Consider the following 15,301-nt stretch of genomic DNA (forward strand, 5'->3'; position numbering starts at 1 on the left):
GTTATAATAATGCCAAAAATAGAACTGAAGGCAACTTTCTTCTATACAGGATGAGAAGTATTAGTTAAGGAAGAAAACGATACGTCGCTCTGTCTCGGAATTAATTAGCACCCTTACGTAAATTGAAGTTGAACGAGGGGGAAAGGAAAGGGGGAGGAACTGAACTGTTCATTTCAGTCGCCTCGGAAATTTATTCGGAATCAGCGCCGATAAGTGAAAATGCGTGCTGGACTGCAATTTAAACCCAAGATCTCCTTCTTACAAGACAGCTGCATGAACCAGACGCCACCTGGACACAGAGTTAACGACAAATGCGTTGATTAACCCTCCATGCTCCTTCACCGACTTGCAATCCCATCTAGACCCACCATTTATCCGCTTTCTCCGCCCTTGTCTTCCATGTTCAATAATTTTAGATTCCCACTGAAGGTCGAACGTAAATGTACATCAGCACTGGTGGCTGTGAATACGAAGCCCATCGAGGCATATCAAATATATCAATGCGTGTTGTCTGCACCTTTGGACTTTTTTGAAACAACAGACACCACACATTTATTACTGATTACCACTGACGTTAGCCAATCAGGCAGTTACGCACGTAGATTCAAGGGGCTCGCCGGCGACAATTAGTGTCATTTCTTCTCACACCGTAGATGATAGCTCGCGAGACTACTCAGCCTTTCGCTTGGGTGTGACCCTTACTATCGTTGCATGAAATGGTTCAAATGGCTCTGAGCACCATGGGACTTAACATCTGAGGCCATCAGTCCCCTAGAACTCAGAACTACTTAAACCCAACTAACCTAAGGACATAACACACATCTATGCCAGAGGCAGGATTCAAACGTGCGACCGCAACGGTCGCGCGGTTCCAGACTGAAGCGCCTAGAACCGCTCGGCCACTTCGGCCGGCTATCGTTGCATGTCCAATTTACGTACCTTTCTCTTGCTTGGTTGTAGGAAACCAAACAAAGAACACGTTTGACGACGCCATCTCTGGTGGATAGCTTGCATTTGTGCTTCTAACGGTCCGGTGGACTAACTTGAAAGCTACTTCTCTTGGAAACGGTACAGTGTACCGTATTCCTTTTCTTGACCGTTATTTCTCAAGTGCAGCCTACGCTGAGATAACCCCACGAAATTTTCACACTGTTTCTGGTCACACAGTGTGTTGTCTTCGGTTGTTTAGCAAGTATAACTGAAAACACGACACTCGCAATGAAATAGTGCAGTCTGGCATGTCCAAACCTATCACACAGGAATAATACACCGACAGCAATGCAGTGTTAATATTTTAGTTGGTAAGGCGCAATGGAAGTACGAAGGTTGAGCAGAAAGTAAGATCCGATCGTTCGCGAAATCGAAACCACAGTAAAAACCAGAAATGTTGTATTTGCAACATTTAGGTGCACCTTTTACCTACTTCTCTACCTAGTCGCCGCTCCAACTTCGAGTTTTGTCGTAGTGTTGTATCAACTTTCCAATACCCTCGTCATAGAAAGCAGCCACCTGTGCTTTCGGCAAGTTACCTGCAGTGGTCTGCAGCTCAATGTCTGTGGAAAAATTCTGTCTCCGTAGCCAGCGGTTCTTGTTAGCAGAGCTAAAGGCTCATGGGGAGTCAGTTACGGACTGTATCGTGAGTGATCAAACACTTCTCATCGGAAATACTGCAGGAGCGTATTCATTGTCCCTGTAGTGTGCGGCCGAGAATTGGCATGAAGAAAGAACTGCTCGACAGTTGTGTTATGTGGGCTGCGTGACACAGGTGACATCTCAACCAGGCCCTCATACTTGGCAGGAGACGCTATTCCATACGCATCTTTACGTGGTCACTGTTCACTCAAAACTGAAAAGAGCGACCTGATACGATCTATGGTCATACTAGAGACATTTCCCAAAACATCTGTGCAAAGCTTTACCGGGTTTTCCCAGTGGTTTCCATTTCGCGACCGATCGGCTTTCTGAACAACCTTGGTATTAAAAGATTAAAAGTTAATCAGTTTTTCATCGTGAGAAACGCTTATAACAGCGGTTTCTACAGCCATACCTGGCTATCGCTCTGTCCATGAATAAGCAGACCCAGCCCTAACAAGAGGACGCAGCACCGCATAGCGCGAGTCCAAAGTGCACACACGCCAATTTTAGGCAATTACACCATACCAAGAATGTCTCAGATCATTAATTTCTGAAATAATCTGCAGCTCATATTTACTGCTAAACTGTTGCAGTTGTAACTGTCACACAAGAGACAGATAGAGGAAAGAAATAAGGAAGTGCATTTTGTTACATTACACAACAGTGAGTTTAATTCGTTGGCGTTTTGCTGTGGCTGCCCTCTTCATACATCGGAGAGCCTAGTGCATCGGCATCCCACCTCACGTCCAACCTACATGGGATGCCTGCATCACAGGGCTTATATTCACCAGGAAATCCTATTTCGTCCGTTTTGACGACACAAATATTTACCGACGGCCGCAACACAACACAATTCCACATCTCCACCAACGGCCGATACGCGTTCGCGAAGCCTGCAGAACAGCTTCACCGGAGGTCGCACCTAGCCTAGGAACTACTTTGGTACGCCCGGCGCGTGATCCTAAATAGTTGCGGCAGATACATCGGCCAAACGGGCTTTATAGGGTGGCACACTGTAGGCAAAGGACAGTTCGACACATAGCTTGAAAGTATGCAGACCTTCCAACGAGGCAGCCACGGCCAGACGCCTGTCCTAGCTGTCCGATCTCTTGCAGGTGAACTTGGTCTAATCGACAAACCTCTTGATATTGTAGAATTGCTTTATTGTTATCTCTCCGCTTGAAGAGAGGAATATTTTCTATTATTCTTTGTTACTTTATTTTTGTGACGATCCGCAGTTGGGATCAAGTCTGTAGTTCCTTAGGAGATTGTATGTTTTTTTTATTTTGGTGAGTCTAATAAATTTTATTCGAACTTGTGGTTTCCGCTTTCCTATTCTGCTAGCGCAGATACCTCATGTTTAAAATTATAGATAAACTCCATTAGCACAGTTCTCATGATAATTATTAAATAATATATATTTTGCTAACAATGAAGCAGTTCCCTTTTTATTCACCGTAGTCGTCACAAAAAGGTGAAGTATGTTTTGGATGATACAGAAGGAAGAATAAAAATTAATTCATTCAAACACTTAATAGTAAATACTAGTTCTATGTACAAAGAATTGCCATTGTTCTGCCTATTGTGCTGCATACCATAGTTCATCAAATTAGTAAAACGTGATAACTCAAACTAGAAATGCACAAATAACTGAAACTGATCATTATTTTTACAATGATAAACCTTAAATGACGAAGAGGTGACAGAAATTATGTTGTCAAACAACTTTTTGAAAAATGTTTAAAAATGTCTTAATTGGGGGTCTCAATCGTACTAATATTTTCCAATGGAATCCGAATAATACTAAGAACTTGTCGGCCTCCTCCTGCAGACAGAGGTGTCGTTATATCCAGAACAAGAGTCCAACAACAGCAATGAATTATTTTTGCAACTGGTCAGAACACGTTTTACATGTAGTATTGACAGTTATTCTCTGCCATTTTTCCACAACGATTACAAGATTTTTGTAACCAAATGGATCATTTTTAAAATTTTTTGCTCTAATTTTCATTGCGGCTCCTGAAGATACACATAAGGGTGCCGAAACAGTAATTCATTGATAATTATCACTGGCGTTTTCATATAAGTATTCATCACCTGCAGAAATGACTCAGTCTCTTTGCGCTGTAAATGATAATGGGCGATTTGCTAGCAGTTCTTCGACGAAACCTAAGTAAGTGGTTTTGTACAGAATTTTAGGGGACAACAAGACGCTACGGTCTATAGTAATACCTGTTAATGACGTCTGTACACGTTTCCTTGTAGTAAATATTTTAAGTTTGCGACTTCTTTTTCGTAGAAAAACCCGCACTTTTTTAACTAGGTCGAAGAAGCCTGTAAATCGGTAATGTCCATCTCATTTGCAGTTCATAAGCCTGATCTGAGAGATTTCCCTCGGTAAAGATGTATTCATTCTCACGATAGTTATGGAAGCAGTAAATTAAAAGTTGTGCCATGGCCAGGAGTTAAAAACGTGTCTCCTTGCTTGGGAGACAAGTAGACTAGCCATTACACCACCGCAGCATCGTAACTGACATAGCTGCACGCTTTACCTTAACCCAAAGCCCTCCCTAACATAAGCTTCAGTTAAATCCTCAGTTTATTTTCCCATCCTTACATCGTCAGATCTATAGATCACCGACGCCTGAGGTACAACCAGGATTTACCCATTATGTCCAACGCTGGGGTGCTTCTCCAGTACCGGAGAGCTTCAGCAATACTGACTTTTTAAGAAATGGAAACTAAGCTGAAGATTTGAATTTTGTATTAGGGATGATGTTGGGAGAGGATAGAACGTGCAGCTACAAGGCTGTGGTGGTGTAATAGATAGCATCCATGTCGAGTAAGCAGTGGCGATATACAGTGTCTGGGGGTGGAGTATTACCGTTTCAAACGCCAGGCGAGAAGGTTCTGCCTTTCCCGCCTATATCGTAGCGCTGCGAAAATTTCATTGTTGGTCCTCAGTGCAGTGTGCAAAAGTTGTGAGCGTCTCATATTTGGTTATCTCTCGGCGTCTCGTGTTCGTGATTCCATTTTGAACGGCGTGGTCTTGCGCTGTGAAGTCATCCATGGGTCCCAGGAACATTCCACGCACGGGTACCGTCAGTTTTAGTTTTGACTAGTCCACGCGTCGTGTGCAGCCCATTTCGTTACAAAATGATGATTGGCTCGTAGATACGATCAGGGTCACTTCAGAACAGGTTCACATGGCTTACTTCGATTTTGGATCGTATGTGTTTTTTGCCAAGTTTTTCGACACTCTTCAGATTGACCGGCATTTTTTATGGCACCAACAACAACATGGAGGTAGAATGTTGTCGAAAGGAACGGTGTTTAACCTTCCGCCGGAAGTTGATGACAGTTTCTTGAAGACCATTGTGTTTCCATTTGGGGATATACGAAATATACGGCGGGAAACGATGGTCCGCTTAACATCCTTTACAAGTTTATAAGGGAATTCGATCCATGGACACAGTGGTCAAATAGAATATACACTCTGTTCTGCCAGTACGTGGATACGGCGTGCTTATAATTTACGCAGGACAAAAAGGAACCTGTTTTATATGTAATGACAGTAGACACCTCCTTTCAAATTGCACGCATCGTGGCACGGTCTTAAAATCCACTTATGATCAACGTAAAAATTTAGGGGATGTGGTTACACAAATAAGAACCAATGAGCCTAAACAAGTGGCAAGGCGTGCGATTGCGTGATGGTCCTAGCGCATTTCCGCCGTTAACATGGTGTAGGAACTTCGACATTGTAGCTTCCGCGTCGTCATCAACTCCACTTTGAAGTGCGTAGACTAACGCAAGATGTTGGGGAGTCAGGCGATTCCCCTCCGCTTGTCCGCTCTGCCAAAAGGATTCTGGTGGACGAGGCATCTCCCTTCCCTGAATTTAGACCCAATGATAGCATATCGGTTACTGACCAAGATTCGCAAGCGTCCAGAACTCCCTGCGACCTTGCTCCTGAGACCGAGGCCGCCTCTTAGGCATCACATGAGTGTTAACCTTCCAACCCCCCAACCCCAGCTCAACTATAATATGTCATAACGACTGGGAGGTATGGTTCAGGAGAAAGGGATGACTCACTCCGAAGCGTGCAGAGAAACACAGGCACGTGAGTTTTTGACAGATACACAGTGGGCGTTCTACTGAACTTGGCGATGGCGACACGCACCGTGCGAGCGCCGGAATCTGCAGAGTCGGCGTACGGTAGCCGAGACTTGGGCACGTAGCAATCCACTCGCGACACGGCTAAGTGGCCGCCGCGTGCGATAACTTCGCCAATGGCCGGGAATACCCCTGACTGCACCCTGAAGCGCGACTCGTAGACCTCATCTGGAGCGCCAAACGGAAGCAGCCGACCACCGTCGCTGTAATGAACTTAGCAGCTCCGGTCGTCGGCCCGGGACAACACACTCAGTGCCCGCAGACAGCTCTGCATTCTGGAGGCCGCGAGTTGTAACCCCGACCTCGCCTCTGCGGCTTGCAGTCCGCAAGACAGGGCCACCCAGAGACCGGAGCCTAGCAGCCATCTCGCTCATCAGGCAGATCTAACTTTAAGGGGAGTATTACCGCCCTATAACGACAATGGTAAACTGGATACATAAATGTCTCGTTTTCTCAGGAACTGTTGAGTATATAAATGTGGTGTTTTTATCACATGTTATCCCTTGTTTTGTGACTGTATTGCTCTACAATCACTTTAAAATAACAACTGGAAAAAGGTATGATTTTTTTCTCTACACATATAATTTATTGGTGTAAATTTTCACAGTTTTAATTTCTTCAATTTTAACTGCTACGGTAAATAGTACTAAAGTAGAGCTGCAACATCATTGTACTATCTATATTACGTGGTAAATAATTCATTGATATAGATTCAGAAGTTTCTGAGATAAAGGGGCTTCTATACTGAAAAACGTAATGTTGAGAAAATTGCATTTAAAGAAATAATTTTAATATACATCCACCTGAACATAAAAAATATGTTAGAATCCTTCTGGATGGTAGTCCTCCTCCTTCATCTCCCTCAGCCAGTGCTGTCCTCCTTCTCTTGGATCTGGCTTCTTTTGACATAATGTTTGTTGCAATCTCTGCCTTCATGATTCGCAGTTGGTCCAAGTCCATCACACTTTTAGTGGTGTTGTAGCCTTTATAAATCCCAAGATATTCCAAAACCTGTACTCTTCCAGAATAGCCATCATTAAAAGTAAGAACAGCATCCAAAACACCAAGTTTGACCTTCCAACAAACACATTTTTTTGGTATTATTGACCATACAACATCGTTAAAAAATTCATTTACATTTTGTGTTTTGCCCTTGAGACATTTCTTCAACACCTCTGGTTGAGCAAGATCTTGTAACACAGGTTTCACGGCAAGCATAACAGTAATTTTGTGCGAAAAAGTGTCTACTTTACCCTCGTCTTTTGCCTTCAAGTATTTACACCATCCAGTGGAACACAGGTTGTGTATTGGTTCAGCATCTGTAGACAGCTCCTGAAAATAAATTGCCCAAACTGCTCTCTTCTTACCATCTAAATTATCTCTGTTACTTCTAATAGCCATACCATAATATTGTTTATCAGCCAGTCGACGTCTTATACATAGACCATCAGATAACTTGGTACTTCCCAACTACTGTTTTAGTCTACGCAGTCTCGTGCCCGTTTCTTTTGTCGTGGTTAATGCACTCTAGTTTTGTACTTCACAAATCACAATACGGTTTATTCTCCACCACTGCCTTATACGATCGTGAGTCTCCATCCCCAAGAAAAGTCATGTAGCGAACATCACGGTCATGCTGGGAACGCTGGAACATTTTCACTGCAGAAGCAACCTCCACCCTTCCACCAGTTCCTTCATAGTTTCTCTGAAAATTCATTTCAAGCTTAGTTTGCTTATCAGTACTCCTGCCTGCTTGCCTACAAATTTGACAGTACATGGTCAACACATGAACGTCCAACACTTTCCCGTTGTCAATGCTCATAATAGATGCCCATGAATTCTTTGACTGGAAACCTCTTTTTTGCCGGGATCCATCGAATGATATTCCTATGTCAAAACCACCATTTTCTGCTATAGCCTTCATTGACTCCATAGCACACGCCTTAACACCACTTCTAACTATGGAGTTGTATTTGATAGATTTTGTATGCGAATATTTTGTTTTACGGGTATCAGTCTAATATTGTCCAGGTGAGATGATTTTAATAGTTTTATTAGGTTAATAAGCGTATATCGTTTAATCATGAGTATTGTTATTTGAATGAAATACATTATGAAAAGTGAAACATAAGCTTCCACTAATATTTATCAGAAACTCTTCATAGATTGATGTTTATGGTGTTGACAAAGAACAAGCATTTGGGAAACATATGCTGTCATCTTTTCGCTCCTTGTTTTGAGATGAAGTTTTTGTTATTTTATGTGATAGAGAATAATATGAAGGATTAATACAAGTACTCTATTCCATTACTTGCTGTTGTTCATGATATTGTTTAATGTTGCAAATGACATTTAGTTTTCTTCCAAATGATTACTGAAAATCAAACACAACACTGCTTTACAGCAAAGTCCTGCAACATTTCTATAGTGTTCCACGCACTTATAACCAACCATCTAGTGCAATAATTCACCCTCTTACATAACAAAGGAATATGCTCTGCCACAGGCAACGGAATTGCAAGTTATAGTAATGCGTTTTTTGCAGTCACAACAATGCGTATGTGTGACAATAATGTGTACTCTGACTTCCAATGAAAATTAATTGGTTACAATCTTATGTAATTTCATGACAGTTGGCCGGATTGACCGCTACGGTCGCAGGTTCGAATCTTGCCTCAGGCATGGATGTGTGTGATGTCCTTAGGTTAGTTATATTTAGTTAGGTCTAAGTTCTAGACGACTGATGACCTCAGAATTTAAGTCACATAGTGCTCAGAGCCATAATTTCATAACATATTCGACCCAGAATATGTGAACGTATGGTGTTAACAAGGAAGTGCAATTTTCATTTAAAACTAATAAAAATATAGCTAATAGTACATTTAATGTGTTATTGAACATTGGAAGAAAGCTTACGTGATGATTTGAGTATCAGTTTTAAGCCTTTCGTTTAGCAATTAAGAGTTAAAACTCTCTCTGGGTCGATTGGATTTGCAGTTGGTCCAAGTCCATCACACTTTTAGTGGTGTTGTAACCTTTATAAATCCCAAGATATTCCAAAATCTGTAGTCTTCCAGAATAGCCATCATTAAAAGTAAGAACAGCATCCAAAACACCAAGCTTGACCTTCCAACAAACACGTTTTTTAGTATTCTTGACCATACAACACTAAAAAATTCATTCACATTTTGTGTTTTGCCCTTGAGACATTTCTTCAACACCTCTGGTTGAGCAAGATCCTGAAACACAGGTTTCACGGCAAGCATAACAGCATTTGGTATAGTAATTTTGTGCGAAAAAGTGTCTACTTTACCCTCCTCTTTTGCCTTCAAGTATTTACACCATCTAGTGGAACACAGGTTGTGTATTGGTTCAGCATCTGTAGACAGCTCCTGAAGATAAATTGCCCAAACAGCTCTCTTCTTACCATCTAAATTATCTGTTACTTCTAATAGCCATACCATAGTATTGTGTAATCATCAATTTGTTTATCAGCCAGTCGACGTCTTACACATAGGCCATCAGATAACTTGGTACTTCCCAACTGCTGTTTGAGTCTACGCAGTCTCGTGCCCATTTCTTTTCTCGTGGTTAATGCACTCTAGTTTTGTACTTGACAAATCACAACAGGGTTTATTCTCCACCACTGCCTTATACGATCGTGAGTCTCCATCCCCAAGAAAACTCATGTAGCGAACATCACGGTCATGCTGGGAACGTTGGAACATTTTCACTGCAGAAGCAACCTCCACCCCTCCACCAGTTCCTTCATAGTTTCTCTGACAATTCATTTCATGCTTAGTTGGCTTTTCAGTACTCCTGCCTGCTTGCCTACAACTTTGACAGTACATGGTCAACACATCAACGTCCAACACTTTCCCGTTGTCGATGCTGATAATAGATGCCCATGAATTCTTTGACTGGAAACCTCTTTTTTGCCAGGATCCATCGAATGATATTCTTATGTCAGAACTACCATTTTCTGCTACAGCCTGCTCTGCTGCTGCAGTCATTGACTCCATAGCACACGCCTTGACACCACTTCTAACTATGGAGTTGTATTTGATAGATTTTGTAGGCGGACTAGGAAAAGTTCAGCAAGCCACAAGGAACCTGGCCAGTGTAATGGCCTTTTCCTATGCATCTAAGTCCATAGAAGTATCTTAGATTAGCGTCAAAAAGTCCATTCTTTACACCTACTTCTGAAGTCTTGAAAGTCTTTTCGCTTTTACAGTTCAAACACATTATTTGTAAAGTGCACACCAGACCATTGCCTTGAGATAGCTTTTCAGAAATTTCAATTTCCCCTCCACATATACGACAACACACTGTTTCACACAAAGCATAAATCAGTATATGGAGATTAATAAAAATATTTCAGTCTGTTTCACTGTCTCAAGTTGCGCTGTATTTTACATCATTTCTCAGCAATTTGTTTTCTTGGAAGCACTCTGAGGAGTTAGTAGGACTGTCACAATTTACAACCAAATTATCACACCCTTCGGCCCTTTTGATGCTGCTATATTTTTTCTGTAGTATCTGTATCCTTTGTTCCGTATTTTTTTAAACACTCCTTTTGGTTTAGTCATGACGAAAACTATCACAGGAAACACAGAAACTAAAACGCGGCTAGTAGATAACTGTTGTTGTCAAACACAAGCAAATGTAAAGTTGAAAGAGTTTTCTGCGGAGTACCACAATGTAGGAAACTTACGAAATGGACAGTTCTCTAAAAAAAGAAACCACAGCCTTCTAGACTATATAGTTACAGAGAAAAATGCCAATATGCGAAATGATGGACAAAAAATTGTCGGAAATGTCATTGCATAATTACTGTCAAATATTTGTTTAAATTAGTAAATAATCGAATATTTCAATAAAACCAACACTAAATTATGCATAAAAATCCATATTTTCATAATTTGCATAACAGGAAAAATGTCATTTTTTTTTCATTTTGGGCGGTACGTCTCCCCTTAATTTGCGGCGGAGGTTGGAGGTAGCTTCCCAGGGCGAGTTGGCCGCCGATCACCAGAATGTCGTCGTGATTTCCCTACAACTTGTACAATCGTCATTCTCTGCGGTTCTAGACGGTCAGAATGAAGACACGAGTGCTCGCTGCGAGTCGCCGGGGCCGCTTATTTACACCTTCTTTTCCCTACGCCTCTGACTTAGTCCCTCTGGAAAGGACAAGTGGAGTGCTCTTCGATAATTACGTCAGATTTCCTCAACCCGATTTGGCCCCTACACGCAAGTCGCTAGGCGCTGTTGTAACTGGAACGTATAAGTTCTTCATAGCACGTCAGTCCCCTGTCCTGCCCTGATTACTTCACATTTATATACAGTGTCCGCCGGGCCATCCCTTCTATTCCGCGAGCGATGTCGTAAACTTGCCTCGCGGACTCGTTTGCAAGATATCAACGTCGCCCGCACCTGCCATCCGATGTACCAATCCGTCCCTTAACTATCACCTTCCAACCACAACTGCGCGAAATTTACAAGAATTTCCCAAATCCACGCCTTTACTTATTCAAGACGCAGCATGAGTGTAGACCTGTTCCGGAGCTCGTAGTATATCTACGGACTTTCCAGACACCCCTGAGTCTGTAACGTATTCGTCTCCTTCTTCTGCGTTCCTCGGATGTGATAAGCTTGCCTCAAGCCACTCCTGATCAGAACTATTTCTCCAAAGTGTGCTAGCGGAACAAATGGTAACGATAAAAGACGTAACGAAAGTTTTCGTTTCCGTTGATACCCAGGAGTCGCATGCCAACCTGTGGAAGAATGGGATGTATCCTTTTTACCCTGTACTGAATTTCCGTAGAAGCCCTTCCCCTCCCTCCCTGCCCCCCCCCCCCCCCCCAATTTCTCTCATGTGGCAGTCGCCTTCCCTCATAGCCGCAACAAACAGCGTTTTCAAGCTGAGAGCGGGCACCATGAAAAAAGGGAAAAACAGGAAATGGGTGAGAGAGTGGGATCCATCATTTTACATTCAGATTCATCCGTTGACTCCGCAATGGACTGTTAATGGTCAACTCCAAGTAATAAATGGATGGAGGCCTACAAGTTTCTTACCAAGAGTGTGAATAAAACAAGTTCCGAACTTAGACTAGTGGCGCTGCGACAATTTATTTACAATTCAAGTGCAGACGTGATATTTTTGCAAGAAGTGATATTCGACAGTTTTTTTTCTTTTCCCCGTTTTTCTTTCTTTTATGTGGATGCTGAACTATCTTCTGGCACTGCGTCATTTTATGGAAAGGGAATACCGTTGACTGATTTCGAAGTTATCAGTAACGGCTGAGCAATAGGCTGCACTTTTTGTGAGCGTACTTTAATTTTTCTTGATGCCCATTCAGGATCTGGCCGTCCCACAGATCGTGCGCGTTTCTCTAGAGAGGATATATATTTATTTCGTAAACTCCTCAGAAACATCTGCCATGTGGAGATTTTAGTTGTGTTTTCCGTCTTGTGGATCACGCCTTCAATTTTAATTTCATTAGGGAATTAGACGATCTGGTGCGTTCTTCGCAAATACGAGATGCGTGGATCTGTCGATGTCTCACTCTCGTAATGTATGCGCGATTTAGAGCTACTTACAGCAGCCTACTTGATCGCTTTTATGTTTCTGACTCTTTATGTAGACAGCTGTTTGCGTTAGACGTGATACCGGCTTGTTTCACATATCACTAAGCCGTAGCTGTAGCTTTAAATCTTGTGCCGCAACCAGTAAAGCCGTATCGCCTCCCCTGAATGTTGAGCGCATCCCCCTCAAAGAACCTTTCTCTCGATATTATCGTTCGAGAGGTTAGAGTCCGTAGCTTGCGTTTGCAGGATCGTTACCCTTCTCTTATAGAATGGTGATTAGGGAGTGACAAACCTTTGCTCTGGAAAGTGTTGATACGTTCCGGCACTGAGAGGCTGAGAGATGTCCGTCGGACGCAGGAATTTTATTATTCTGCCTAGCGTCAACTTTATGACCGTGCCAAACAAGCTCCCTTACTGATTATGAATGTCCCTCATGTTAAGACGAAGTTTCTTCAGTTAAAGAGGCAACAACTGCAATGACTCACGTTGGAATCAAATTCCCATTCCTTCCTACAGGATGAACTGAACCTTTTGTATCACGTGTTATCCTTGCGCGAGCGCGTCGAAAACGCGCATGTGTCACGTAACTTGCTCACACCGATTATTACGTACTAACACCCCAACGTGACTGTTCCAGAGCGATCTATAATTACCTTAATGACCTTTACGATGTCATTCCTACAGATACTGTTGTACCTGATGGATTTACTCATCTTCGGGATTGCGCGGTTACTCCCGCATTAAATTATCACTTCCTAAGTGACTTTATTTGCGATGATATATATTGCCTTATTGTTGATTCACTGTTAAAAAAAAACCAGGGACTCGACGTTATTCCTAAGAAATTTTATGATCATTTTAACCTCTCATAGCTGATACCATTACGTCTCCGGTAAATTGGGTGATCTAGGGGTATTTGGTTCCTGACCCCTTCAAGGCTGGCAAAGACGTTCTAACTAGAAAGATAGCCCAAAGTCCCGACATTGATGAATTCTGCCCGATCATACTACTTGATTTCGATTACGAAACTGTCGCCCGGGCTGTTAACAGCCGTTTGTCGACATTGCTAGAGAAAATTCCGCCTGTTCACCGAAGCTGTGAACCTGAGCGCACTTCTGTAGTAGAATTCCGTGACGTTGTCTCTGTGGCTTCTTTAAATGGTAATTTCATTTCACAGATACTTTTCTCGGAAGAGTCAAATTTTAAAAATCGTTGTCAAGTGAATTGACTTAATATTCGTTATTGGTCAGCGGAGAATCCCCACTGGGTAAGGCAAGTTGAACATCAACCCCCAAGGAGTGTCAACGTTTGGTGCGGTATTTTTAAAACGCAGGTAATTTGCCCATACTTCATAGAAGGTAATCTGAATCCTCAGATGTGCAGCAACATGGTGGCTAATGGACCATGTTCCACTTCAAATAAGATTAGATATCTCGTTTCAGCACAATGGATGCCGAGCGCACTATTCACGAAACATTCCGGGTCGTTGGATTGGACGAGGAAGTCCTCAAACGTGGCCCGCGCGTTCACTCAATTTGGCTTCTGCCGATTATTACCCTGCAGGGACGGCTAAAAGAGAGAATTTGGATGGATGTACCAAAAACTGCGCAAGATATGCGGCAGAGAATATGCAATGAATGTGCAAAAATTAGTGCAGAGATACTAATATATGTCGGATTGTCGTTCAGACACTGAGTTGCAATGTGCGTTAGAAAAAACGGACATTTCAAACATTTGCTGCACTGAAACACTTGTGAGAGACAAGGGGGCTCACGGTAATCAAGCACCCGAGATAGCTGAAAATTGAAATTTGTAGCCGGCCGGGGTGGCCGAGCGGTTCTAGGCGCTACAGTCTGGAAACGCGCGACCGCTACGGTCGCAGGTTCGAATCCTGCCCCGGGTATGGATGTGTGTGATGTCCTTAGGTTAGTTAGGTTTAAGTAGTTCTAGGTTCTAGGGGACTGATGACCTCAGTAGTTAAGTCCTATAGTGCTCAGAGCCATTTCTTTTTTTTTTTTAAATTTGTGGTAAGGTATGAAGGGGCCAAATTGCTGAGGTCATCGGTCCCTAAGCTTACACACTATTTACTGTAACTTCAACAAACTTACGCTGAGGACGACACACACAGCCATGCCCAAGACAGGACTCGAACCTCCGACGGGAGGACCCGAGATAGTGAGAGGCACCCCGAATTGAACATAGAACTACTGCGTACACGTCACTGTTCCTGGGTAGTCAAAAAATGCAGTTCAGGTCGATAGACGGGGTAACATGATATCATTTTCCGAAATATCAAATAATGTACTTTGCTTTTCATAATCGGATGCGTATTTTTGTCATACATTATTGTTTTTCAACAATTGACACCCCATTTTCGTGTGTGCCGTTTACAGCGCCATCTATTGTGAAACGAAAGAAAGGTTTCATTCAGAAGTTACATATTTTTTAACGGAAAACCCAAATCGGCAATAAAAAATATTTCTATTTAAGATTTAACAGACAGCCACCCCTCCCGCCTCTGGCGCAGGAGGGTCGAGTGTCATGTTAATGGATGTTTATTACCACTTTCTTTTTATCCGGCGTGTATTTTGCCATGTATATCCCTCAACATGTATACTACAGTTTCTGACAAAATAACAGCTATGAACAAAATAATTTTTTTTTCTGTAACCTACAAGACAATAATTGAAATGAATATTTATCTATATAGGTAAACGTAATAATCCTTACTCTTTCTCCACTGTTGTGAACACAGCTTACTTAGTTAATTTCCAGAGAGTTGCAGGAGAAAGTAATAATTTTGTAAAATTGGAAATTAATATTTTGTATCATGTAGATGAGGTACTTAAATCATCTCTTTTAATCAAATTTCTATCAGGTTTAAATGGGGATCAAGAAACAT

Source organism: Schistocerca gregaria, chromosome 6 (genome assembly GCF_023897955.1).
Source record: "Schistocerca gregaria isolate iqSchGreg1 chromosome 6, iqSchGreg1.2, whole genome shotgun sequence".
In the NCBI taxonomy this organism is placed as follows: domain Eukaryota; kingdom Metazoa; phylum Arthropoda; class Insecta; order Orthoptera; family Acrididae; genus Schistocerca; species Schistocerca gregaria.